The sequence below is a fragment of the Trichomycterus rosablanca genome, chromosome 1 (assembly GCF_030014385.1).
Source record: "Trichomycterus rosablanca isolate fTriRos1 chromosome 1, fTriRos1.hap1, whole genome shotgun sequence".
NCBI classification, from domain to species: Eukaryota; Metazoa; Chordata; class Actinopteri; order Siluriformes; family Trichomycteridae; genus Trichomycterus; species Trichomycterus rosablanca.
The window spans coordinates 68,255,967-68,282,631 of NC_085988.1; the positions used below are offsets into that span (position 1 = coordinate 68,255,967).

Genomic DNA, 26,665 nt, shown 5'->3' on the forward strand with positions numbered 1-26,665 from the left:
CGCGCATAGGATGACGTAAAATGCTGTCTATGTAGGGAGCGCACTAGGTTTTCCAACACACCCAATATGTATAGAAAACAGTTTAAAATCTATAAAGAAAACTATAAAAGTTGTTCTTTACCTTGACTTTTTTATTGTTTTCTTATGCTTCTTAATCGTAGAGATGCTTGATCTTGGAATACTGTATTCCTTCACATGAAAAGTGGCACAACCACTTTTGCGCTTGCCGATTTGCACGCTTGATATGACACGACACAAACGACTCAGGCCATACGAACAGTGCTGAACGTGAACAAAGCTTAATGTGACTTATTGTACTAAAACAACGAGTGAAACATTAGTGAAAAAAGAACTTATGAGCAGTAATAATTAAGAGAGGTTCCTCTGTCGTTCTTTGAATACATTAAGCCAAATAAAGCTTTTTTTTATGATAAGCGTTGTAGACTCTCTGACATTTTCTCAGAACCCCGAGCTATAACACAAGTTTACAAGTGAAACAGAAGGAAAATCCAGATAAACACAGATACATGTGGACGCTTTCAGAGTGAATTTGACAGTTAGTCCACACAAATGCAGATTCGTCTCATATACGCACACCGCTCAAGCCAAGAGCTGAGCAAAGTGGCAGTCGCACACACGTCAAGTTTAAGGAAAATGTAGAGTCTAAGGGTACAAATTTCTCAATGAAGGGCGTCAAGTTTGAAAGATTTTGAGTTTAGGGGGCATCAAGTTACAAGGTACCACTGTATTAGTATCACCTGACTATATAGCACAGCTGATATTTGCCGATAGCACATCTGAGATTCTAACCCAGATCTTAGTGGTAGTAGGCTGGCATAATAGACCGCTGTGTCACCTGAGCCTTATTTGTAATTCCCCATATTAAAATATTCACACTAAGGGAACAAAAACACCTTGAGGTCTCACCCCAGTGACCAGAAAGGTACATTTTAGTACTTTTTATTCCTGATACAGTAACCTCTGCTGATGTAAAGCTTGATTTGGCTTGATTTTTTGGTGTTGTTTTGAATTACATCAGATCATTCAGACAACTTCTCTTGTAGCACATGGCTAAAATTAGGGTTACAGTTTTCACTGAGCTTGTCAAGAGACCACTGTTTTATATTTATTTATTTTATTAGGAATTTAATGTCATGTTTTACACACTTTTGTTTCATTCATGACAGGACTGGTTAAACATTTACATTTTTGACATTTAGATGCTTTTATCCAAAGAGTCTTACAGTATACAGTCCAAGCAATTGAGGTTTGAGGACCTTGCTCAGGGGCCCAACAGTGTCAACCTGGCAGTGGTGGGGTTTGAACCAGCAACCTTCTGCTTACTAGTCCAGTACCTTAACCGCTAGACTACAACTGCCTACACAAGATTCATCAATTCAAGTTTAGTATAAAAAACAGTCACAGACAATGCTTGTATCTCCAATTCACTTCACCAGTACGTCTTTTGACTGTAGGAGGACACCAACTCAGACACAAAAGAATATGCAAACTTCACACAGAATGGACCCGGACTGCTTCACCTGGGAATCGAACCCAGGACCTTCTTGCTATGAGGTGGCAGTGCTACCCACCGAGACACTGTGTTGCCCTCCCACTGTTTCATATAATATGTAGGTATAGTCAAATGTACATGGACATTGAGAATTCACCAGCTGTATTCATCTTAGTTACAAACAAAAAATCAGGAGTTAGACATGTTAGCAAGTCAAGTTAAAGTTAAACATTATAGAATCTTTTACACTAGCAAATTCATGTGTATTTATAAAAGAACTTCAGTTTGTGTAAGGTGGAACAAACTCCAAGTCCCAACATGCTCAGCACTCAGTTCAGTACGATCACAATGCTCATCATTAACACCTGAGGCTAATTCCATATCTGATAATCCCTCTAAAAATAGCTCCTGTGTTCCTCCTATGGTTCCTAGAATTCTGTGTGATTCTCTAAATGTTTTGCCTGTTTATGTGTCAGCGTTCTTATACTTTATTGTTTCTTGTGGTTTGGTGTTGTGATATAGCGTACATACGGTATAGTGTTAACTTTTTTGTATTAGCTTTAGCACTTAGCTGTCTCATCAGGGTTTCGAACTAACGTAACCAGACCATAAATCAAATGGAAATTAAATCTATTATACTTTGCAACGTAAAGACACCGCTCCATTTCTGTGTGTATTAAAAAGGTGAAAAGTACATAGAGAACCTGGATGGGACCGGGCATGGGGAAGGTACAGGTAGTAATTAAGGGTGAGGTTCAATCTTTCAAGACCTGAATAGCATTTTTGTATTCTTGTTTTTGTATTTCAGTACAGTAATTCCTTAAAATATTAGGCCACCTTTAAGCTCTCAACATTACCAGTATTTTTAGCCACATTTTTTGCAATTCAAAGGCACTGAATGATTCCAGTCACTTGCACTGGAACCAGAACTGGCATGAAGTTGCTGGAAAAAGTTTGTATGTAAACCATTTGCTGTTTATCCTCAGTGGTTTAGCTCAGTGGTTAAGGTACTGGACTAGTAAACAGAAGGTTGCCGGTTCAAGCCTCACCACCACCAAGTTGCCACTGTTAAGTCCCTGAGCAAGGCCCTTAACCCTCAGTTGCTCATCGTGTTCAGCTCATCGTGTTCAGCTCATTGTGTAAGTCGCTTTGGATAAAAGCGTCTGCTAAATGCTGAAAATGTAAATGTAAGTAAAATAAACAAATAACTAAATAAAAACACATTGGTGCAATGGGTCAGTTGGCATCAATGCTGCATGATCGACTGTTTTCCTACTTCTGCTCACACTTTAGTAGCACTCAGTCAAGAAGAAAGTCTTAATTGCTTTAAGTCACCTCTTTACCACGCCAGACTACTTTTCTCACTCATTCTGCAATTCTCTCTGAGGAGTCCTGGGTTCCTTTAGTGACCTGCATTGTTCTGCTGGGGAGGAAACATGGACTGTAAAGTCGATTAGATGAGCTTGACTTGAACTTTTTCTCACTTGCTTCAGCATGGGGCCTCTGGAATGGCAAAGGAGTCAAAGCACCAACAGGCTGTGTCACTCAGTACTGCTAAACTTTTTCATTAGTGACTTTGAGAAAGTCTGTCTATTCAGAGCCCATGCACAGGATGCACAATGTGCTGAATGGGCTTTTCAAAACATCTGAAGAATCAGCAGACAGAACTATAGTGAGGAGTGTACACAGCTAAAGATGTTCACTAAAGAGCCTGACAACACATGTCACTCAGTTCATAAAACAATCAGTCAATTATTCAATCTAAAATCAATTAAGTTATTATTCTGCTAATTAAAATACATTTAAAGGAGTCAAACTTAAGAATACATTGCGGTCTAAAGTCTGAATCAATAGCAGCTTTGGCTCTGAAAAAGCCCATCTACTCTCTGAATGTTTTTGAGATGGGGAAGAAATCCAAAGTACTCAGAGGAAACCCACCTGTTTACTTGGAAAAAATCGAAACAGTAGTGACTGGAGGCGAGGATCAAACCCAGGAATCCAGGTCTTCAGGACCCTATGTGAAACCCACACTTGCTAAAGTTTACTTACAACATGTTAATTTATTTTACAAAATGTCCTTAATACAGTTATTTATTTATTTTCTAATTACTGCTTTATACTTGTCAGGGTCACAGAGGGTTTGAAACCAGAGTATACCCTGGATCACATGGAAACAAAACAGCACATTTAAATCTAGGGGAAACGTAGAGTAGCCAGGCCTACTGGAATGTTTTAAGGTAAGTGGAAGCCAAAGTGTGTTAAAAAAAACCCACACAGACATAAACCAGAAACTGGAGGCTAGACTGGAGGTCACAGATACTAATTCCTATAACCTAGATGAGGAAGGAAAAGAGGAAAACAAATAAATGTCAAACTATATCAAACTTTACACCTGTTTTTGTAGAAATGATAACCCTTAACATTAAAGTAGAGGTAACATTTCAAAAACTCTATTTACTAACATTTAATTAGTAAAATTTAGATTGCTTATGGTTTGGATCAGTGATCAACCACTTAAAGTACCTGTTATGAGTACTTGCAGAAAAATGTGTATGTAACCCTCAGCATTAATGGTGTTTTTAAAGATGTGCCAGTTAGTTATTTCATTGGAATGAACACACTCCCATACCTTAAAAGATGCTTGATGTTGCTTTGATGTTTTAACATGTTTGATCCTTTAATAATGTTATGGACTGTAAATGGTAAAATCCCTAAATTCCTTGCAGTTGTGCATAGTGAAACAATGTTCTGTTGGATTAATTACTAATCCAGGTTTTATGCAGACCCATTATTGCTCATAAATGACTGAGAGTTTTAATAATATTACTTTTATACTTAATCATGATGTTTTTACAGCATTTTCTCTTAAATCTTGGTCTCTTAAATGCTTTTTTCCCAACTTTTTGAAACATTTTGCATGCATCAAATTAGGAATTACTGTACATTTGCTAAAATCCCTGTTATTTTGGTAAAACAAATATATGGGAATTTACTTTTAAATATTAATAGAGTAATCTTTGTACTGGCAATGGATATTAGTAGAGTACTGTATTCATTTTTATATCTTTATTAAAACCATTCTCTTTTAATAAAGGTCTCTGTGGATTTGGAGTCAATTTTGGGAACAGCATACACAAGCCAAGAGCAGATTCTAATAAGGCCAGCAGTCTATATCAGGGCATCACTCACTTACTCACTCACTCACTGATATTTAAAGTTTTCCAATCTAGGAGTGGCTAATTCACCTGGAAGAAAACTAAAGTACCTGGCACATGCCAAAAACACAACCACAAACCTGGAACCCTTCAACTGTACCAACACTGCCTGCATTGCCAACTTGTCAGCCACTTTATTGTTAAATCAGATATTCTTCCAGAAATAATCTGTCCAGTTTATTAAAAAAAAAACTTTTAACAAAATTCTATTGGACCTCACCCACGGTAATCTGAAAAAAGGTCCTTAACTTCTCAGGCCTCTTGACTTTGCTGGCAGTTTCCTCACACGGTGCTTGTGCAGTAATGAAGATTGAAAATGAAACAAAGGATGCAATTATTTTTGCCTGTGAATTAAACTGCAATCAATCATTCTTAATCACCTCTCTAATGCTGCTATGGAAGCGAACGAGAGTTGTTCAGTCTTCAAGGTTAATTTGCTTTGTTCTGACTCTTGTCAGAGTGAATAAAACACAAGCAGAGAGGAGTGTGGTGCATATTAAACACACCGTTACTCTGCTGTAACATTACAGCCTTTTCAAGCTCCCCAGCCAACTGGGTAAAGACTAGAGGCATATTGCTTAATGTATGTGCCTGGCGCTTCACAGGTGTTTGTCTCTTTAAATCGCGCTAGGAGCAAAGACACACATGAGCGTGTACACGCACTGACACATACAGCTGTTTCATCATTTGTTCCAGGTCTGAAAAACAAAGCATCAGCAGATGGTTACTTGCTCCACTGCCAGAACAGAAAGTCTTCAGTTTCTGCCTGCCATCATGGTCACACACACACACACGCACACACACACACACACACACACAATATAGAAATATGTTTAATGTTGAGCTGATGGTAGTTCCTCATGGTACACGTAAATCAGCAGATATGATCAGGCTTAAACATCTGAGTGACTTTCATAAGAGCCAAATTGTTATAGCCAAACAGCTGGATAAAAATATTTTGGAAAGAGCAAGTGCTCACAGGCAGTCGTGGAGTCGTGGTGAGTTCCCGGGAACAAGGAACAAGCCACAAACTGGACGGGTTGTTGGGTGACTAAGACATATTGATGCCAGAGGACTTGAAGGCTGTGATGTCTGGTATGGAACAACAGAAAATCTACTCTGGCTCAAATTGTTGATGTTTTTAACACTGGTGATGAGGTGAATGTGCATCAAATATTTCTGTGTATGGGTCTGCATAGTTTCAGGTCAGTCAAAATGTCCATGCTACCTTCAAAAACATTGTAACACAGCATCGGAGCAATGAAAGAAGGTTGACTGGTCTCACAAGTACTGTTTTCTCTCATTTTATGTGACCAGCCAGGCCGTGTGTGTCAAAAGAGATGCACCAGGATGCACTGTTGAACGATCCACCTCACAACATACTACATTTGAAGGACCTGCTGGTATTGTCCTGAAACCAGATACCAGATGACTTTCTTAAATCTCGGAACAGTATTCTGGGGGGGGCCAGAGCTGTTTTGACAGCATGTTAGGCAGGTGGTCTTAATGTTTTGGCTCGTATATACACACACTCTGCCATTCTGATTGCTGTCACAGTAGTTGAGCAGCAGAAGAAAATTCTGCAGGATATTCTTCTGACAGAGTAATAAGTGCACTCTGATTAAAAGTGGTGGTTCTGTACACTGTTACACACATACCCATCATTTCTCTCCGCTCTGCACACTGAGCATAAATCAAACCCATCATATTCATTAATAAATACTGATCTTAGATAGATCAGATCCCAGAACACATACCACACTGTTGGCTGACAAATGACACAACTAGATTTGCTGTATCTCAGCTGCCTGTTTGCTGACCAGATAAACATGCTCTATGTTGTTTGTGTGTATGTAGAAATATGTACATTTGTGCGTGTTATTACTGTCACTCATTAGGGCAACAAGTCTGGCCAACAATTTTTTTGCATTCAGATTCATTTAGTAAAAAGCTAAGTGCCCTCACTACTACAGGTACAGCACTGCTCACAATATGGTACCAGCCTATGGGCTATGAAACAGTTGTTCTCTTACACACTTATTTACCCACCTCCTCACACATGCACACACTTAAATAAGCTGTAAGAATTATAGACTTACTAAATGGATGGACGGTATGTGAATAAACCAAGACACATTTTCTTAAATAGGATTAGACCTTCAGTCAGGCTAATTGATACAAGATCTGTTGAATCTAGTGCTTTCCTGAACAAAAGACAATGCTCAGGACAAACACTATTCATGTGTTCACGAAGAGTCAGAATCAGCAGCACTGCATAATTAATAATATTAATAATAATATCAGTGCTTCAGTTGTATGCTGAGCATTAATGAAGTCTTGCTGAATAAGGTCACACAAATATACACTATTTGGTGTGTGTGTGTAAACATCTGACATTGAGTTTGTTAAACATTCCATTCTGAAACCGTAATCATGTATGTAGATCTGTATGTAGAAAACACACCCAGAACTAGTCCATGAATTGTTCTCATTTAGAATATATTTACTCAAAATGATTCACAATCGTTTTCTTTTTTATGTCATTGACTGTTGAAATGTTCCCAAATTGTTCCACATGTCATTTGGTTGCTAAGATTGGGTACTCAAAAAGTTCTTAGAGTCCTTAGTATTTCCTCAAAAATCTTCCAGAAATCTTTAGAAAAATCTGCATAACTTTTAATCCTTAAAATCTTTAGGTTTCATTATTAAACACAAATTCTTTAGGTTCCAAAACTGCTCCAGAATTGTTTATTTTTAAAAAAATGTTTAAGAACTTTTTCTCAGATGGTTCCAAAACCATTCCATTTCTCAAAAGGTTTTAAAACCCTAAAACACTTTTATTCTTTAAAACATTCAAGAGATTTTTTTTAACAATGTTTGTATGATGTTTTGTTTCTCAAAACTATTTCACTGCAGGACATAACATGCTTATCCATTCACTCACTCACTCTCTCTCTCTCTCTTACTCTCTCAATCACTCACTCACTCAACGTATCATGAGGCAATTTTGAGAAGCCAGTCTGTGGCATGTTTTTGAAAGGTGTTTGCATTAAAACCCACAAGATCATGTGAAGAACATGCCAAACTTTTTAGAGATAATGCCCCAAAGAGACATTTGGACCCATGTCTTTAAAACCCTGGAGCTTAGAGGCACCCACACTACCTGCTGCACCACTGTATCACTTCAAAACCTTTTAATCTCTAAAATGTTAATATAACTAATAATTCAAAACCATGTACTGTATGTTTTAATGGTTACACTAAGAGTTTCTTAAAACATTTAAAAGTTATTTTCTTCCTTAAAAAGAAATGCCTTTGTTTGTTTCAGTCCCCTTTACTACTTCAAAATATTTCAGAACTGCACTTAAAGTCATATAAAGTTCAGTAACTTCTATTCTAAAGGATTCACAGCTAACATACATTACTAGCAATATAAACATGCAATTATACAACAGGTTTTATAAAAGAACCTTTTCAAATTCAAACAAGATTTTGTTTACTGCTGCTGAAACTTTCTTCATGTTTTCCACCTCTTGAGGTCGGCTGAGATGACACCTTTTAGAAATCCAAGGCACACATCAATACAACGACCAATGTAGCCAATCTGCTCTGAACAAAGCCACCCACACTTTTTCCACAGTTTCTCAGTGCTTGTAATTGCATCCAGAGTGGAACCTTTGCAAAAGACCTTGACCGTGCTGAGCGGCCCCAATGAATCAAGGGCACAGTGACTGCACGACAGATGCATAGTTCACAACAATAGCGAGATACACAAACCTGGCTGTGATCGCTCTCAATTCAGCTAAAGTCAACAAATTGATTTGTTTTAACATCTGTGCTCACATGGCAACCTGCGTCCGCTACCTTCTGCAACATTGTTCAACCTTGAGTAGCACATCACTGAATGTAATGGATATTAGTTTCTTAGCAGTGAAAGGGAGGTTCACATCACAGGTCATCGAGATGGCCACACAGTATTTTATAGGATTTATTCTTTGTATTTTTTTATTCTGAGCATGTCTGAGTCATTCTCTTTAGATGGCAAGGAAATGTTGTTTATTTCTGTTTTATTGAATTGGTATTGTGGTAGCTGTTGGTAGTGTTAGCTTAAGCTTTAACATCTGCAGCATAATGGAGAAAGACAGACAGTGCGCCACAGCAACCCCCTTTTCCATCCTCACCCCCAGTTTTTCTCTCCTCCTATTGGGGAAATAGAGAGACGGGATTGCCCTGGGTCTAGCTAATTGTGGAGAGTTCAGGAAGACCATCATTAGCGCTGGATCTCAGCCACACATGGTCACCAGATGTGCGGCTGCCCACAGTGAACTGCCACGTTTTGTCTTTTGTTTCTCTCTCTATTTTGCTCTATCTCCCTTTTTTCTGGCATCCCCCCTTTCTCTGACTTAATAATCTGCCTTTTGTTTTGGCGCTGGCTATTGTGCATTAAGTCGCCAATGCGTCATAAGAGAAGTCACTCAGTGGTGAATGGAATGCTTTGTCACAAAGATGCAGAAAGCCTGGGTTGGGTAGGGGTGTATGGGGATTTCTTCTGTCCCTCTGGTATTTTTATGACTTGTTTGTCCAGTTTTGAAAAATGCACAGTGTGGCCCAAGTGAAAGAAACATACCACCTATATCCATTATCAGCAATGAGTCGTCATAGTTAGGCCTTTTGTGGCCATGGTATTGTGTAACTTTACCAAAATTAGCATACAAGATATTGAATATCTTGACAACAACCATTGGCAGTTGTTCCTCACTTTGAGGCTGTAATGGCCTTTTAGGGTAGCAGTATATAATAGGGTATGTTTTTGTTTATAGATTTAGAAACACAGTATAAACAATCAAAAGTACTGTTTTTACCCAAGACTAAATTTAATCTCAGTTTTTTAAATCCCATCTCGGGGGGCACAGTGGCTCAGTGGGCAGCACTGTCGCCTCACAGCAAGAAGTTCCTGGGTTCGATCCCCGGGTGAGGCGATCCCGGTCCTTTCTGTGTGGAGTTTGCATGTTCTCCCTGTGTCTTTCCTCCGGGAGCTCCGGTTTCCTTCCACAGTCCAAAGACATGCAAGTGAGGTGAATTAGAGATACAAAATTGTCCATGACTGTGTTTGACATAAAACTTGTGAGCTGATAAATCTTGTGTAACGATTAACTACCGTTTCTGTCAGGAATGTAACCAAAGTGTGTAAAACATGATGTTAAAATCCTAATAAATAAATAAATAAATAAATAAAAAAAACCATCTCTAAGCAGGGTCCACCAGTATGGACTCACACTACAAATTTTAATTAGGTCAACAATGATTCAAAACAAAATCACATTTGGAGAAGGACACGAGATCATCTCCAAGTCACTGAACAAACACTGGAGTTCAGTTCAGTATATAAAAGTGATAAAATTGTGAAAGTACAGTCACTCTACCTAGGTCAGATCACCTAACCAACTAAAAGGGTCTTGGTTAGAAGCTGTCATGCGTCACTTTACTATTTAATCATTTAATTACTATTCAATCTTTACACTGAAACTATACCTCATGCATCATTACAGTTACCAGTTATTCATTTTATGTAAATTACAAGAAATACTTAGTTGTAGTTTTTCTGTTTGCTTCGGGATCAATAAAGTATCTATCTATCTATCTATCTATCTATCTATCTATCTATCTATCTATCTATCTATCTATCTATCTATCTATCTATCTATCTATCTATCTATCTATCTATCGTTGTCACATAATGTCAACCTGGTAATACCATTCTCACTTGAAAATACTGTATGATGGTGGTAGCATCATGTTACAATTTGGTTACCTTCATGACAGAAGATGTAGTTACTGATTACACAAGATTCATCAGTTTGTCAAACACAGTCATGGACAATTGTGTATCTCCAATTCACCTTACTTGCATGTCTTTGAACTGTGGGAAGAAACCCACACAGACACAGGGAGAACATGCAAACTCCACACAAGGACCTCACCTGGGGATCGAACCCAGGACCTTCTTGCTGTTATGCAACAGTGCTACTCACTGAGCCACCGTGCCACCCGGGTGCACAATACAAGACAATCTAAATGAAATTTTGCCCTCAGAAAGCTTAAACTGGGAAGTAAGTACAATGATTTTAACCCTGACAAACACAGGTGGCAAGACCTTAAACTTGCTGTGCACCACCAGTTCCTAACAAACCTGGTATTGGAGTACATTTGAGCCATTATTGTAATAAAACAATAATGGCTCATTTTTTATTTTTAGCTGGATGCAACAGCTGTGAAAGGTGTTTTGACCAAGTACAAGATTCAAGTTCTGAGTCACATGCACATCCTATGTTGTGACAGTCATTTATAGAAAAATAGGTTAGGGATGAATACTTTGTTAAGGCACTGTACAACCTAATTAGATTTTTCCAACAGAACATTGCTTTAAGCTAATAGCATGTGGTATCATGCCGTTTAAATAGCTCTAAACAGCTGCATCTCCCTGCACATGATTGGTGGTGAGTGACAATGGCTGTATTGTTAGGACTGAAATGTTTAAAGCTTATTGGTTTTCATCCTAAAACAGACAAAAGCAGAAAGAACTCAGATAAAGAGCACACTGATGACCTAGCAATCATATGACTTTACTCTTTGTTTTTTATCTCAAGTTTATGCACCACTGTGCCACCCCGCTACCCTTAACAACAAAGCATTTCAAGATGCTGTGCGTATTCTCTTAACATACGGGTGCAGCTTTCTTACCTAATGTATGTAAACGCTCGTGATGTTTGTACGGCCGTACTGTGAAAAAGAAGGTTATGCTCTTATTTCACAGTGGCAATGGTTGCCATGGCACTGTTTACAAACACACTCTCCCCCCCGACCCCTTCTTGTCTACGAGCTAAGGGACTTGTGGGGAGGTGAGTGCTATTGATTCACAATCGAACCCACATTACTCTGTTTGGAAGCTAATGCACTTTCGACAAAACCCAAAGAAAGAGAGAAAGGGAAAAGGAAAAAAGCCACTTAGATGTACTCACAATCGCACACTCGCTCTCGCTCACCCAGCAGAGAAAAAACAGTCGGTGAGTGCGTTATGGTGAGAGAAAAAGGCTTCCATTGAGCCAAAAGCATGTTCCCGGGGTGGAAATCAATTAAAATGAACTTTTAAATGACAAGATGTGACCACCGAGTGACTGTACAGAGCAGAGCCACTGCTGGGCTTAGAGCGAGTTTAGAGGTCCGTCTGCACCATTGACTGCTGGGAAAAGTGGCCCAGTAATAGCGAGATCAGTGGGGCACTTAGGGGTGCAGTCTAGGTCCTTCTTTATTGTCTCCAGCTTCATTCTGAAGCCTCTGTTGTTTTGTTTCTCATCGGCACTTTGGCAGTAGTGAAGCAGCTTTCACAATAAGCATTGTTATCAAGGAGCTTAGCAGGAATTGTGTTAAAATATCAGCTCTCATACACACACAACGGCTTTTGGATGGCAAGTTATTGTATGTCAGGGCCTTCGGAAGACGAGCCGCATGCTGTATCACGCAGCGGTGCCAGTTTTTTGTTTTTCTATGGAAACCTCCATGGACCTCACTCGTGGAGCTGCATGCTAAGCTCATTTGATCAATACAAAGACCTTAAGTAGGGCCTTTAAATGAGGCTTTTGGAGCTGCATCACCAGGCCCTTGAACCTCACAATTCTTAAATCCTGATTTATGCTTTCTTTCTTTGGATGGTCAGAAAATTCACTTTAAACTGTTACTTTAGGAAACAGATGCGTCCAAACTAAAGCACTCTTGTGACGTAACAGTGTCATTTGCTAGCCCACCACCTGCAAGGAATATGGTTAACTCTGGAGTTTAGCAGACACAGTTGCTCCTGCTTGAGGGAGAGGAGGCTGGATGGGAATTCATCTTTATGCTGTTGCAGTGTTGGAGGAGGCACAGGCTAGCCTGGGGCCCTTTTTGGGCAGCATTGGCATTGTGCAGCAGGCAAAGGTCGCCAGAGTGCACAGTGAAATTAGGAATGCAATTTACATTTACATTTTCAGCATTTAGCAGACGCTCTTACAGAAGAGCGACTTACAGAAGTGCTTCTATAGTGAACATTTTATTTCTCAAGTTTAGGTAAACAACAGTCGAAGAACATAAATCTGCTAAAACCTGTTAGAACCAAAGTGCCTTTTTTTTTTTTTTTTTTTTTTTTTTTGGAAATGGAAAAGAATGGAACAAAATGTTAGTGAATAAGTACAAGTCAGCCTAAGTGTTTAGTAAAAAGGTGGGTTTTTAATAGTTTTTTAAAGACAGCAAGAGACTCAGATGTTCGGACAGACAGAGGAAGTTCATTCCACCACTTCGGCGCTAGAACAGAGAACAGCCTTGATGCTTGTCTTCCTCGAGTCCTGGGTGGAGGATCAAGTCGAGCGAGACTAGAGGCTCGGAGGTTGCGTGGTACAATTTAACATACAAAAGAGTTATTGGCTGCTTTTAAATAGACTGTAGGTGAGGGTAAGTGTGCGGTACCTTGTGACAGCTTGGCTTCCTGTTCAGGGTCTCACTGGACCCACCATAACTTTAATCAACCCTAACTTGAAATGTATAATAAGGTTATTATTATTATTATTTATTAGGATTTTAATGTTATGTTTTACACACTTTGGTTACATTTATGACAGAACTGGTAATTACTGGTTACACAAGATTCATCAGTTCAAGTTTTTTAAATCAAACACAGTCATGGGCAATTTTGTATCTCCAGTTCACCTCACTTGCATGTCTTTGGACTGTGGGAGGAAACCAGAACACCTGGAGGAAACCCACGCAGACGCAGGGAGAACATGCAAACTCCACACAGAAAGGACCTGGACTGCTCCTACCTGTGAATCAAACCCAGGACCTTTTTTCTGTGAGGCAACAGTGCTACCCACCTAGCCTGAAATGTACTATAAAGTCCTACTATTTACCAGTGTAATGGACTTTCAACCCACCACCCAAACTCTATCGGCCTCATTACAAAAGACATCAACACAATATGGACCTCTTGTTTACTACCCCCTCCCCTGCTTGACAGACAGCCTGCAATTAACTAAAACCGCCTACTGTTTTGGAAACCATGACTGGCCGTGGCTTATCAAATTTCTTGTGTGGTCGTTCTCAGAAGCGCTCCTGATCAAGCGTAAACCAGGCTTTATGTTCATTAGCAGTTTCCAGGCTTTACCTGTGCAGCGTGTGTGAGCCGCGACGTTCCAAACAGGAGGTTTGTGTTAAATGAAACATGTTCGGTGCTTGCAGGTAATTACATCTACATGTTAGACTTTAATTAGTCGAATCCAAACGGGACCAATCTACTGACACTAATTAAACGTAGTCAATCTGAAGCTCCTTACTCATGTACGCTCGATAACCCCCCTACTTACCCCCTCTTAGCATTGCTGCCAGGTAATTCTGTGTGTGTGTGTGTGTGTGTGTGTGTTTTGGTCCTCTGTGTGTGTGGTTGGTCTAAGAGCTTTTGAAGGCAGCTTTTAATCTGTCAGCCGCTGCCCTTTGACTGGTAAGTTCTCCTCTGCTGTGTGTGTCTGTTCTGCAGAGGTTGAGCACAGTTACAGTACCAATTAACCAGCCCACCATTTCTGTCCATTCTAATTAGGGCCAAATATGGCAGGGTTGAGCTAGGCCCCCGCTAAAGACTGCCCTGTATATTACACACACACACATGCACACTCGCATTACCCAAAGGTCCAAGTTAACCCTTTTTTTTTTTTTTTTTCTTTCACAGGATGGGGGTGGAGTATACCAATTCCGGTAGGGGGGTGGCAGGGTGGGGACAATGGCAGGGTGCGGGGCATTGATTTGAACCATACCTCGACGCATTCCTCAAACAAAACACAATGAAGTTCATTATCCTGCAGGCCTCCCCTCCCCTGCAAGCCCTTTTTTCTTTCCCCCTTCACAAAGAGCCTTTCACTCACTAACGTCTAAAGTCCTTCGTCTCACACTCACCTTGGACACACACTTACCCACTCAGTCACTCTCACACAATACATCCACACCCTTCGCACATATGAACCCACCTACACCTACAAGCGCTGTGTCCTGTTGGACATGCCTACACAGAAGTGTGATAATAAGTAACATAGTTTAGAACACAGAAAGCTCTACAGAAAACTTTGGAAAAGTATTCATGCTTAATACTAAATTATCTGTCCTAAATGTAGCTAGTACAGTAAAGGATTCTGTTCTGTTTTATCCTTGTTGGGGCCTCGGCGCAGGGTGGGATACACCCTGGGTAGGGCACCTGTCCATCGCAGGGCAACACTCACACATTGTCTAACTTACTTAGCCATTTCACCTACAATAATGTTTTTGTGAGTTGAATGAAACCGAAGTATCCACTGAAAATTCACCAGACACGGGGGAACAAGGACACACGGAGAACAAGGAAAACTTTGCATCGAACCCAGGTTCCTAAGAGCCATGTTGTTAAGCTTCAGTAACAGGGTTTGTGTACAAATAAGCAGCTAATTGACTAAACCAGTACAAAATTGACATTGATTAACTCTCAGTTATTAATCAATATTACGTTTATTTTATTAATTAGGATTTTAACGTCATGTTTTACACACTGTGGTTACATTCATGACAGAACAGGTAGTTACCGGTTACACAGGATTCATCAGTTCACAAGTTTATTGTTAAACACAGTCATGGACAATTTAATATCTCCAGTTCACCTCACTTGCATATCTTTGGACTGTGGGAGGAATCCCACGCAGACACGGGGAGAACATGCAAACTCCACACAGAAAGGACCCGGACTGCCTCGCCTGGGGATCGAATCCAGGACCTTCTTGCTGTGAGGTGACAGTGCTACCCACTGAGCCACCATGCCGCCCAAGCAATATTAAATCACATTATCGTAAATACAATACAAAATACATTACAATATAACTTTAATCATTTCTAAGAATCTATAGTTGCTATGGGAATAAATAGTCTAATTTACTAGCATAGAACACATAAGCCATTCTGCATCCATAAATGTTTTAAAATTTTGAGTCTATTAGAACAACCCTCTTTTTTTGACTGTTTACAGATTAGTGGTTGTTACAGCAGATCATTTTTACACCGGATGCCTTACTAATGCAACGCTCCTTATTTTTTCAGGCCTGGGACCAGCATTTAGAGCACACTGACAAGTGCACTCCCCAGTGCCTAGGCTTGTACCCATTATCACAAATAAAACGTTTTAACGGATGCAAAATGCCCCCCAAAACAACAAGGAACAAGCATTAAATAGCTTCCCGAAAACCATGCACCTGGCAACCCTGTGTGGAGCACTGGAGGGATTCATTTGAGCTGATTAGAAATACTTAAGTTTTGAAAACTGAATACATATTGAGAATAGTTTGTCCATTACTATCTAACCCTGCAGAGGAAGCTCACACTCACACACTGAATGAGTTGAGCACAGATGAATGCTTCTGCTCTGCCTGTTCTTATCAGCGTGGCCCGATTTAGGTTCTGAATAGAGAGCAATTCATCTTTCCTTCCCTTTCCTCTCACCATGTACTGATTATTCGTTAACCCCTGTGGGCATTTGTTTGTGTACATGAGTAAGGTATAGATGAGGAGAACCAGAAAAATAAAAACAGACAGGTTTTTTTTTTGGCACAATGAAAAACGCGCATCAAACCATTTCGCTTGTTTACGACCCCAGCGGTGAGCCGGCACTTCCAAATCTGTTCCAGAGGTGTTTAGCTAACGAGAGCCGTGCTTTTATTCCAGCACTCTGGTGAGCAAATCAAGCTGCTTAATTATGATAATTGGCTGCAACTTCCTTTCTGATCCCACGTGAAACAAAGTGAAGCAGTATTGAATATTGCAGCTCATTTACAAGGTCATCAGTCAACTTGGTTTGGCTAATTACGACCGAAAGAGGGGGTTTCTGTTCAAACCTGTGTGGCAGTTTTTTTTTTTTTTAATACGGGCACTTTTACCGAGGCTTTCATTGTTACTCTGGCACTTATACAGACCTGGGACAGCAGAAGTAAAACTATTCCTTCCTGAAGTAAAAGTACAAATATTTCTCTAAAAAGTTTAAAAAAGTTAGGATTTATTTATTTATTTTCTTTTTTATTTTAAAATATGCAGGTGCATCTAAAATAAAAATATTGTAAACAAGTCTTTTTGTTCATAATTCAGTTCAAAAACGTAAACTAACATATATTTTTATATTACAGGTGAAGTGACATTATTTTGAAATATTCTATATTCAATGTTTAGGTAAAAAAAAAAAAACTGTATTTTAAAAATATTAAGCAAAAAAAAATTAATCTGCTAGAAAATTTCAAAATCTAAACACTGTATTTAGGCAGGACTAAGAGTAACATAGCTTATCACTCCAAACTCCACAGACCAATAGTGTGTAAAGGTGCAGGTCTTCTCCAAGGTATCGCCCACACATGATAAACGTCCCAGCAGTTAAAAGCAAAGAAGCAAATCCAGAAGCACAAGCACTCCAATCTGAAATCGATAATAATTGGTAAAATCTGCTAAATGTAAAAGTACAAAAAAGTAGTAATTAAAAACCAAAAATGTAAAGGTTCAGTTTTATAAAATTCACATGCTGGGACACGAGTGGTGCAATGATCTGTTACACTAGCCCACCACTGCTGAGATCCGGGTTTACATTTTAGCAGTAGTGTGGGCCAGTTGGATGTCTAGAAAAAAATGATTGGCTATGTCTGAGTGGGGTGGACTGCTAAAGCCCTGCAATGGATTGGCATTCCTGCGTTGTATCCAGTTGATCTCACTCACCCATTTACATTTTCAGCATTTAGCAGACAATTTTTATCCAAAGCGACTTACAGTCTAAGCAAATGAGGGTTAAGGGCCTTTCTCAGGGACCCAACAGTGACAACCTGGCAGTGGTTGGGTTTGAACCAGCGACCTCCTGCTTACTAGTCCAGTACCTTAACCGCTACGCTACAGCGGCCCTATACACTGGATCAGATAAAGCAATGATTACAAATTAGCATGAGTAAAAAAACCTGGATTAAAGGGCAGACGTATATACACCCCCCACTGTATATACATTTGTTTTTGTCCTAATGTTCCAGAGATACACACTATGGTGTGGATCCCAGCGCTCTGATTTCATTTAGCATAGAAACTCTGATGTAGTGTGTACAGCCTCCTGTAGAGTGTGTGTGTGTGTGTGTGTGTGTGTGTGTGTTGAGTGGAATAGGACTGATTGAATTAGAGTAATTAGAGGCAGCTCACAGTGTCAGTATTAATCACCCTGCAGTCTCATTATGAGCCCAGCACATCATGCCTTTCATCCCACAATCATCCCACACTCACCAAGTCACACATATTAACCCACATCTCTCTCTCTCTCTCTCTCTCTCTGTCTGTCTCTCTCTCGATGTCTCTATGTTTCCGTCACACACACTAACCCTCATCTGTTTTAATGATTCTGCTTGCAGACGCTTCCCGCTGTCCTGCACACACTTGTACACACAGAGGGGGGATGACAAGCAGTGAATCTGAAGACAGGTGAGTGATGCTCATCAGCTTCTCTGGGAATTTCGGGAGTTGGAGTTTTCTCAAAACTGTTTTCAGACTCATTTTAGTTTCATCTCAGGCCCATTTTATTTACTCAATCTGCCACATTTAACGGGATTAGGCAGGGGTGGCAGGTACACCCATATGAACTCATGTGAAGCGTACTGAAAGCTTTTCCTTATTAAAAGCTGAAGCCAAGTGCAGGATGCTTAACCAAAGTAGAGCAATATTGTGACTAAAAAGCCACTAACAAAACGAATACAAGCACACATAAAAGTGATGGCCAAAATAACAGATTCAAAAAAGGAAAGATGCAAAAAACATCTACAGCTTGCAACAGAGAAAGTGGCCAGAACAGATATAGCACAGAACTGTGAACTGGTTGTCACAATATGACAGGCTGCTCCAGCTATCTGCGACAGGGGCAGGAACAAACCTCAGAACAAGCCGGGACGGCAGTAAATAGGTAGCACCCCAACCCACAACCAACCAACAACCGGCGCTCAACATGGATTTAACTCTTCCAGGGTGGTTCCGTTGTGAGGCCCAAAAGTGTCGTGACCCTGGCCAGGTTCCTATGAAAACATAAACCAGACTGGACCAAGCTCGATATCACGGCTGGTTGCCAACAGAGGAGCTGGAAAGTCTTTGAGTGAGAAACTGTGATATATAGACCGTATTAACACTTAACAATGTTCAGTTCAATGTTGTCAGTTATTAGGAACTGACTCATCAATTGTCTGTGCCTCCATGCCCCTTCTACCAGCCAAATCTGGTAAGACAGAAGGACATGATTCCATAACGGAGCTGATCTCTACAGCAGGTGGGCTTGTTATTATGAAGAATAAAAAATTTGAACAAGTGTGTTTTAAAGAGCACTCTATGCAGCTCCAAGATCCAATTTTTTCATCCAGCTGGGCATAAATAGTTGAGCACCGAGTCAACATGTTTTTGGAAGGTGAAACCGTAATGCTTTAAATGAAACTCAACCTGCATTATTAAAGCTGTTCAGTACAAACATTACCCTCTGTAGCACTATTCCCACATTTATGAAATAATCAGGGGTGGATAAATTACCATCCTGGGCTCCTGGGAAAAGCAGCTTTTGTGTCTGTTTTTATTCGTTTGCCCAATGGTCAAAAGACTTAGGTAACTTGTGGAGTAGGTAATTTGTGGAGCGAGCATCATGAGAAAACATTTCTCATCTCCATATTGAAATTTCCTGCAAAAAATATGACGATTGCTGTTATGAATCAGAATCAGAATCACTTTATTTCGCCAGGTGTGTTACACATACAAGGAATTTGCTTTGGTGATACACATAATAGTCCACATAGTAGTACACACAATACACATAATAGTACAGATAATTACACATGTATGACATGTAACATATAACATATTTAACAGACCCGACGGCACACGGACTGTTAACCAGTATTTACCAACATTTGCCCAAGAGAACAACTGTGGTTATGAAGAGTTGGTTTAGGTATTTCTGTGTGGAATGACAGAGAAAATGAGCGAGTGCTTTTATTGCCAGGCAATGCTGGAGGTTTAATTATGCAGTGAATAAACATACTGAATTAAGTCTAATTTATTTATTGATTTATCGTTTCAGGATAAGCATGCTTCCAGGGATTCGTTTACATTAATGGTATTTAGCAGAAGCTTTTATCCAAACTGAATTACAATTGTGACCATATACAATCCAAGCATTTGGGGATTAATGGCCTCACCCAAGGGCCCAAAAGTGGCAACCTGGCAGATCTGGAGCTTGATTACTAGTCCATTATCTTAACCTCTGGGGTGGCACGGTCACCTCACAGTGAGAAGGTTCTGGGTGGGGTGGTCCGGGTCCTTTCTGTGTGGAGTTTGCATGTTCTCCCCGTGTCTGCGTGGGTTTCCTCCCACAGTTTAAAGACATGCAAGTGAGGTGAATTGGAGATACAAAATTGTCCATGACTGAACTTGTGTACTGAGTAACTACTGTTCCTGTCATGAATGTAACCAAAGTGTGTAAAACATGACATGAAGATCCTAATAAATTAATAAATAAACTCTAACCATTGAGCTAGCACTCACCTACATGGATTCGCAGCATGGGTCTGGGCATGCTCAGTAAAGGATTTCTTTGTGTTGTGGGCTGGCTGTTACATTTAATGCGGGTCCCCCATGATTCGTTTATTATTTTATTATTTTAATAATACCTCATCTTTCTGCTGAGTAGGGGTGGTGCAGCTGGTAAAGTGATTACTGTGCAGCAACATGGTACCTGGGGTCCTAGGTATAATCCTCACCTCCAGTTGTATTTGAGGAATTTAGCATGTTCTCTTATGTCTGATGGTACTATGGTTTCTTCCCATATCTTAAAAACATTAAAAGCTACTCCTCCCAGTTATAAGAAAGTGGTGCTCAGCTTTACATTGATCCCCATTAAGGGTGTGTTCCATACATGCAGCCAGTCTTTCCAGGCGGGCTGATCCCACCTTGACACTGAACATAAATAAACAAAAGTAAGAAAGCTTTGTGTAGTTATAATAAATCATTTTCACAGATTATCACCTTATCCTTTTTTCATAAACATTAAAACTGAATAGAAATAAATTGTGTCTCGTGTGTACAGTTTCAATTAGAAATGATTAGAAGTGTGGGTTTTGTATTCTCTGCTAACAAAAGAAAGCAGTGTCAGTTTTAAAGTGTAGTCTGGTTATTCATTTGTTGTTTTTCTAAATAATAATCTAAGAAAAATAAGAAAATGAATAACCTATTTCTAAAGAATCAAAACAAGAAGGTAAATATGTAATCCCAAGTTTAACAGTGTTAACCTTTTTACCTCATTAGCTAGTCAACAGGGAAAAATGACAAACAGTTTTTTTCATAGCAATTATACACTTTTTGGTTCAGCTATGAAATGATTGTTTGGATGTGAGAAAACACTCTAATAAGGTATTGCATGAAAACAGCAGTGTGGCTCCTCTGAGTAGAATATGTGTTTGCCGTAATGAATGCAGGTCGGCTTAATGACGGAGAGGAGACTTCAAACGGTGTTTTCAGACATCCTTCATGCTGTTTAATATGTGATTATGCAAACATGGGTCCTTCAAACCTCATAAGACCTCACAGTCACGTTTAGCCTTTTCTTTCTTCCCCACCATAAACTATGTGGCCAAAATATGTGGACACCTGACCTTCAGCTTTTTGGACATTCCATTTTAAAACCATGGACAATAATATATAGTTGGCACTCTAATTGTTACTATAAAAGCTTTTAATTTTCTGAGAAAGCTTTCCAGAATTTTTTGACGTGTGTCTGAGAATTTAAATTTTTGGCATTTAGCAGATGCTTTTTATCCAAAGCGACTTACAGTACTGACAGTATCCTGTTTAAGCAATCGAGGGTTAAGGGCCTAGCTCAAGGGCCCAACAGTGACAACCTGGCAGTGGTAGGGCTTGAACTAGTAACCTTTTGATTACCAGTCCAGTACCTTAAGGGCTAGGCTACAAGAGCCCCCAAAGTCAAAACTGCATTTTGAAGGTTGGGCACTGATGCTGAATGGGAAGTGTCTTGCTATGCTGAAGCATTAAGATTTCAGTGTAAGTAAGAAGCCTAGGCCAACCATTGGAAAACAACCTCATTGCATTATTCCTCCTCCACCAAACTTTACAGTTGGCACAATTCAGTCAAGCAAGTAACATTCTCCTGGCATTCACCAACTTTAGACATTAAACTACCAGAGAGAGAAACGGGATTCTACACTCCACTGAACATGTTACATCACCAACAGAGGCTCAGTTATTGCATACAAAGATGGCTCACCAATTTTATGCCAAACAATGTCAAAGAATTGTCAGTTCTTTTTTGTTCAGAAAGAGCATTTATCAATGCGAGATTGCAAATATATTGGGTCTTTCATTATCTGTCGTACATAGTAGGAAAAGCTTTTGGGAAACTAGATAAATCTCAGTCCATGTAGGGCAAGGCCAACAACTAAACCACTACTCAATACACGTTATGTTTGGAACCTCAGATGGCATTGCATTAAAAACTATGCTACTGTGAGTAAATATTACCACATGTGCTCAGGTGTACTTTGGAAAACCATTGTCACTTTACACAGATGGACTGGAAGATAGTGGAACTGCTAAAGGACCATGAAGACAGTTTTCAGCAAAAGGTGCAAAAATCAAACATGTCATGGTATGGGGGTGCATCATTGCCCATGGCATGGGTCACTTGCTTATGTGGGAAGGTACCATTGACGCAGATGTGTGTATTGGGATTTTATAGAGACGCATGCTGCCATTAAGGTGCCGTTTTCCCCAGTCCTAAATTTCAGCAGGACAATGTTGACAATGTTACTGCAACAGATCTGTCTCCTGTTCAAAATGTATGGTGCATCTGTTGGCGACTGTTGAACAGCTGAAGTCTTGTAACAAGCAAGTGTAATTAATAGGAAAGGTAATGTAACAAAGTGGTAAACATGCCTCTCTCGCAACTTTTTTTTTTCCAGGCATCAAATTAAATTAAATTAAATTAAAATACAATGAAGTTGATAAATGAAAAAATGAAAAGGTTTATTTTCCAGTGCATAAGAAGTTAGATCTCCATGTTTTAAATCCAGTAGTTTAATATTTAACCTTCTTATTGTAAGGTTCTGTGGCGTCAGTGGTACTTACCACTCTTCCCTGATGTCACAGAGCCTTACAGAGCTCAGTAGAGGAAGGCCTTAAATAATAGGCCTTCCAATTAGGGCGAATTGCCTGCAGCTGTGGGCTGGCTTACTTAAGCCAGCTCTGCACAGCAGCGGGTGTCGCACCTTTTGTCTGCTTTTGTTTCTTTTGTTTGTTTTTTCAGTTCGCTGGTGGCAGCGCATCCACGCTTTTATAGGCCAGACGGTATCCCCTGGTGGCATGTGCCATTAGGGTGTGTAGACTGCAAGGTCGAGGTAACATCTTTATTTAGCCTATTGCTTTAGCATGGTGCGACGCCGTGCAGCCCTCGTGCTGCCTTTTCTTTATTCGGTTAGCGTTAGCGGTGCTGCTAAACAGCAAGCGATAGCGCTTGCAGCCGTATCCGCATTAACCTCTCATCTTAAGTGGTCATTTGGTTTCGTAACCGCTGGATGGCGAGGCCGTTAAGTGTTCGGCTCTCGCGTCAACATCCCCGGTTCGAATCCGCACTTCTGAGGTTGTCTAACTGATTTGTTCTTTTCTTCTCTTTTCAGATCGGCGAACTTCATTAGCTGCAACCTTCAGCGAAGCCACGCCGATCGCGTCCTTCCCGTAGCCCACCGCCGTGCGGGGGGCTATTGATGTCCGGGAGTCCTTAACTCCCGTGTCATATTGCTGTAGTGCCTTAGCGCTTTCAGCTTGGTGGGTTAGTAACTGCCTGATGGTGATGCCGTCAAGCGCTCGGCTATAACGCCATTACCCGGTTTACACCCACCGCTTTATTCTCAGCGATAGTGGGATTAGTAACTGCCTGATGGTGATGCCGTCAAGCGCTCGGCTATAACGCCATTGCCCGGTTTACACCCACCGCTTTATTCTCAGTGATAGTGGGATCAGTAACTGCCTGGTGGTGATGCCGTCAAGCGCTCGGCTATAACGCCATTACCCGGTTCATACCCACCGCTTTATGTTTCAGCGCCTGTAGGTTCAGTAACTGCCTGATGGTGATGCCGTCAAGCGCTCGGCTATAACGCCATTACCCGGTTCATACCTAGCGCTTTATCTTCAGCGTCTACACACACCCCCTCACCCGCGCTACGTTAGCGCGGTGGCAACACAACCGCCATGCACCGGCGCGACCCGGGTTCGCGCCTTGCATTAATCTTTGTTTTCCTTTTTCAGTTTTCGTTGCCTGCATCGCCCAGCGGTCTCCAGCGGGGTTCATTATTGGTTTTGTTTTTGTTTTGTGTTTTGTGTTTAATTTTTCATTTAAAAAATAAAATTATTATTTAAGTTAATCTCCGCACTTGAGTCCTTTCTCTCCCACGTGACAGAAAGGTGCGACCATTTCTGGACTCAGCGGAGAACCCCTGTTCTCTCCCAAAACATTTTTTGGGGGGGCACTCCCCCGGTTGCCTGTGGCGGCCTGGGGGAATTGGACCGCTGGGCTAGAGACCTCAGGAGAGGTCTCTTTAAGGAGGGGGTACTGTAAGGTTCTGTGGCGTCAGTGGTACTTACCACTCTTCCCTGATGTCACAGAGCCTTACAGAGCTCAGTAGAGGAAGGCCTTAAATAATAGGCCTTCCAATTAGGGCGAATTGCCTGCAGCTGTGGGCTGGCTTACTTAAGCCAGCTCTGCACAGCAGCGGGTGTCGCACCTTTTGTCTGCTTTTGTTTCTTTTGTTTGTTTTTTCAGTTCGCTGGTGGCAGCGCATCCACGCTTTTATAGGCCAGACGGTATCCCCTGGTGGCATGTGCCATTAGGGTGTGTAGACTGCAAGGTCGAGGTAACATCTTTATTTAGCCTATTGCTTTAGCGTGGTGCGACGCCGTGCAGCCCTCGTGCTGCCTTTTCTTTATTCGGTTAGCGTTAGCGGTGCTGCTAAACAGCAAGCGATAGCGCTTGCAGCCGTATCCGCATTAACCTCTCATCTTAAGTGGTCATTTGGTTTCGTAACCGCTGGATGGCGAGGCCGTTAAGTGTTCGGCTCTCGCGTCAACATCCCCGGTTCGAATCCGCACTTCTGAGGTTGTCTAACTGATTTGTTCTTTTCTTCTCTTTTCAGATCGGCGAACTTCATTAGCTGCAACCTTCAGCGAAGCCACGCCGATCGCGTCCTTCCCGTAGCCCACCGCCGTGCGGGGGGCTATTGATGTCCGGGAGTCCTTAACTCCCGTGTCATATTGCTGTAGTGCCTTAGCGCTTTCAGCTTGGTGGGTTAGTAACTGCCTGATGGTGATGCCGTCAAGCGCTCGGCTATAACGCCATTACCCGGTTTACACCCACCGCTTTATTCTCAGCGATAGTGGGATTAGTAACTGCCTGATGGTGATGCCGTCAAGCGCTCGGCTATAACGCCATTGCCCGGTTTACACCCACCGCTTTATTCTCAGTGATAGTGGGATCAGTAACTGCCTGGTGGTGATGCCGTCAAGCGCTCGGCTATAACGCCATTACCCGGTTCATACCCACCGCTTTATGTTTCAGCGCCTGTAGGTTCAGTAACTGCCTGATGGTGATGCCGTCAAGCGCTCGGCTATAACGCCATTACCCGGTTCATACCTAGCGCTTTATCTTCAGCGTCTACACACACCCCCTCACCCGCGCTACGTTAGCGCGGTGGCAACACAACCGCCATGCACCGGCGCGACCCGGGTTCGCGCCTTGCATTAATCTTTGTTTTCCTTTTTCAGTTTTCGTTGCCTGCATCGCCCAGCGGTCTCCAGCGGGGTTCATTATTGGTTTTGTTTTTGTTTTGTGTTTTGTGTTTAATTTTTCATTTAAAAAATAAAATTATTATTTAAGTTAATCTCCGCACTTGAGTCCTTTCTCTCCCACGTGACACTTATAGAAAGGTACTGCACACTATCATTTTATTATAATTATATATCCCCGTTTCAGTGGATTCTGAAGGAAGCCTGTGACTTTTTGCACTTTGTTGTGTTGTGTATTTTAGTTTAAATAGATATTAATGCCATTTTTACATCAGTATGCACTTAATCACCCAAAATGATTAAGTTTTTTTTTTTAATGAATTAAAAAGAAAAAAAAACTGAATTCTCCTATGCACAAAATATTCAGACTCTTTATTTAATACTTTATACTGGCCTTGGCTTTATTGGCAGCAGTTACAGCTGCAACTCATCTCTACAAGCTTTGTACACTGATATTTGGGCAGTTTATTTTAGGGCAGATTTTTTTAAGCTTTGTCAGATTGGATAGCATCTGTCAACTGCCACCCTAAGGTCTCTCCACAGATATTTGTGTGGTTTAAGATTTGGGTGGGCCAATTCAGGATGATCATGAGTCTTGCCCTGAAGTCACTCCAGTGTTGTTTTGTCTGTATGCTTCAGGTCACTGTCATGCAGAAATGTAAACGGTTGCCCCAGTCTGAGTTTGTGTGCTATCAGGAGGAATCATCTTAAAGGATGTTTCTTTGTATGACTGCATTTGTCACTCCTACTTGCTAGTCTTATAGCAAATTGACTCCCATACTGAACCAGGTGTTTTGTTTAAAATATTTTACAGTCTTAATTAGTTGGAAACATACGGTTTGCAAAAGTATATTGCTGTTTTTGGTATAATGTAATCCTCCTGTGAATCTGAAAGCTTGTTATGTTCTGTATTTATTTAGTTTGAACATAATTGGCATGGCTATGACGTGTGAATGCTGAATTACCAAGAAGTTCTTAATAAAATGCCCAAACTATCACCGTATGATGA

The 26,665-nt window shown here is 40.8% G+C and overlaps 1 long non-coding RNA gene across 4 annotated transcripts in view; it reads left to right on the forward strand.

Moving 5' to 3' along the window:
• The window catches only part of LOC134324007 (uncharacterized), a 218,741-nt gene that overhangs the window by 141,967 nt on the left and 50,109 nt on the right, over positions 1–26,665 (forward strand). For 3 of the 4 annotated variants that reach the window (XR_010014137.1, XR_010014139.1, XR_010014138.1), the window contains exon 4: positions 18,189–18,258. This is a non-coding gene — a long non-coding RNA (uncharacterized LOC134324007). Of the gene's footprint in view, positions 1–18,188; positions 18,259–19,677; positions 19,726–26,665 lie in introns of those variants that run through there. The other variant, XR_010014140.1, reaches the window with a different exon arrangement.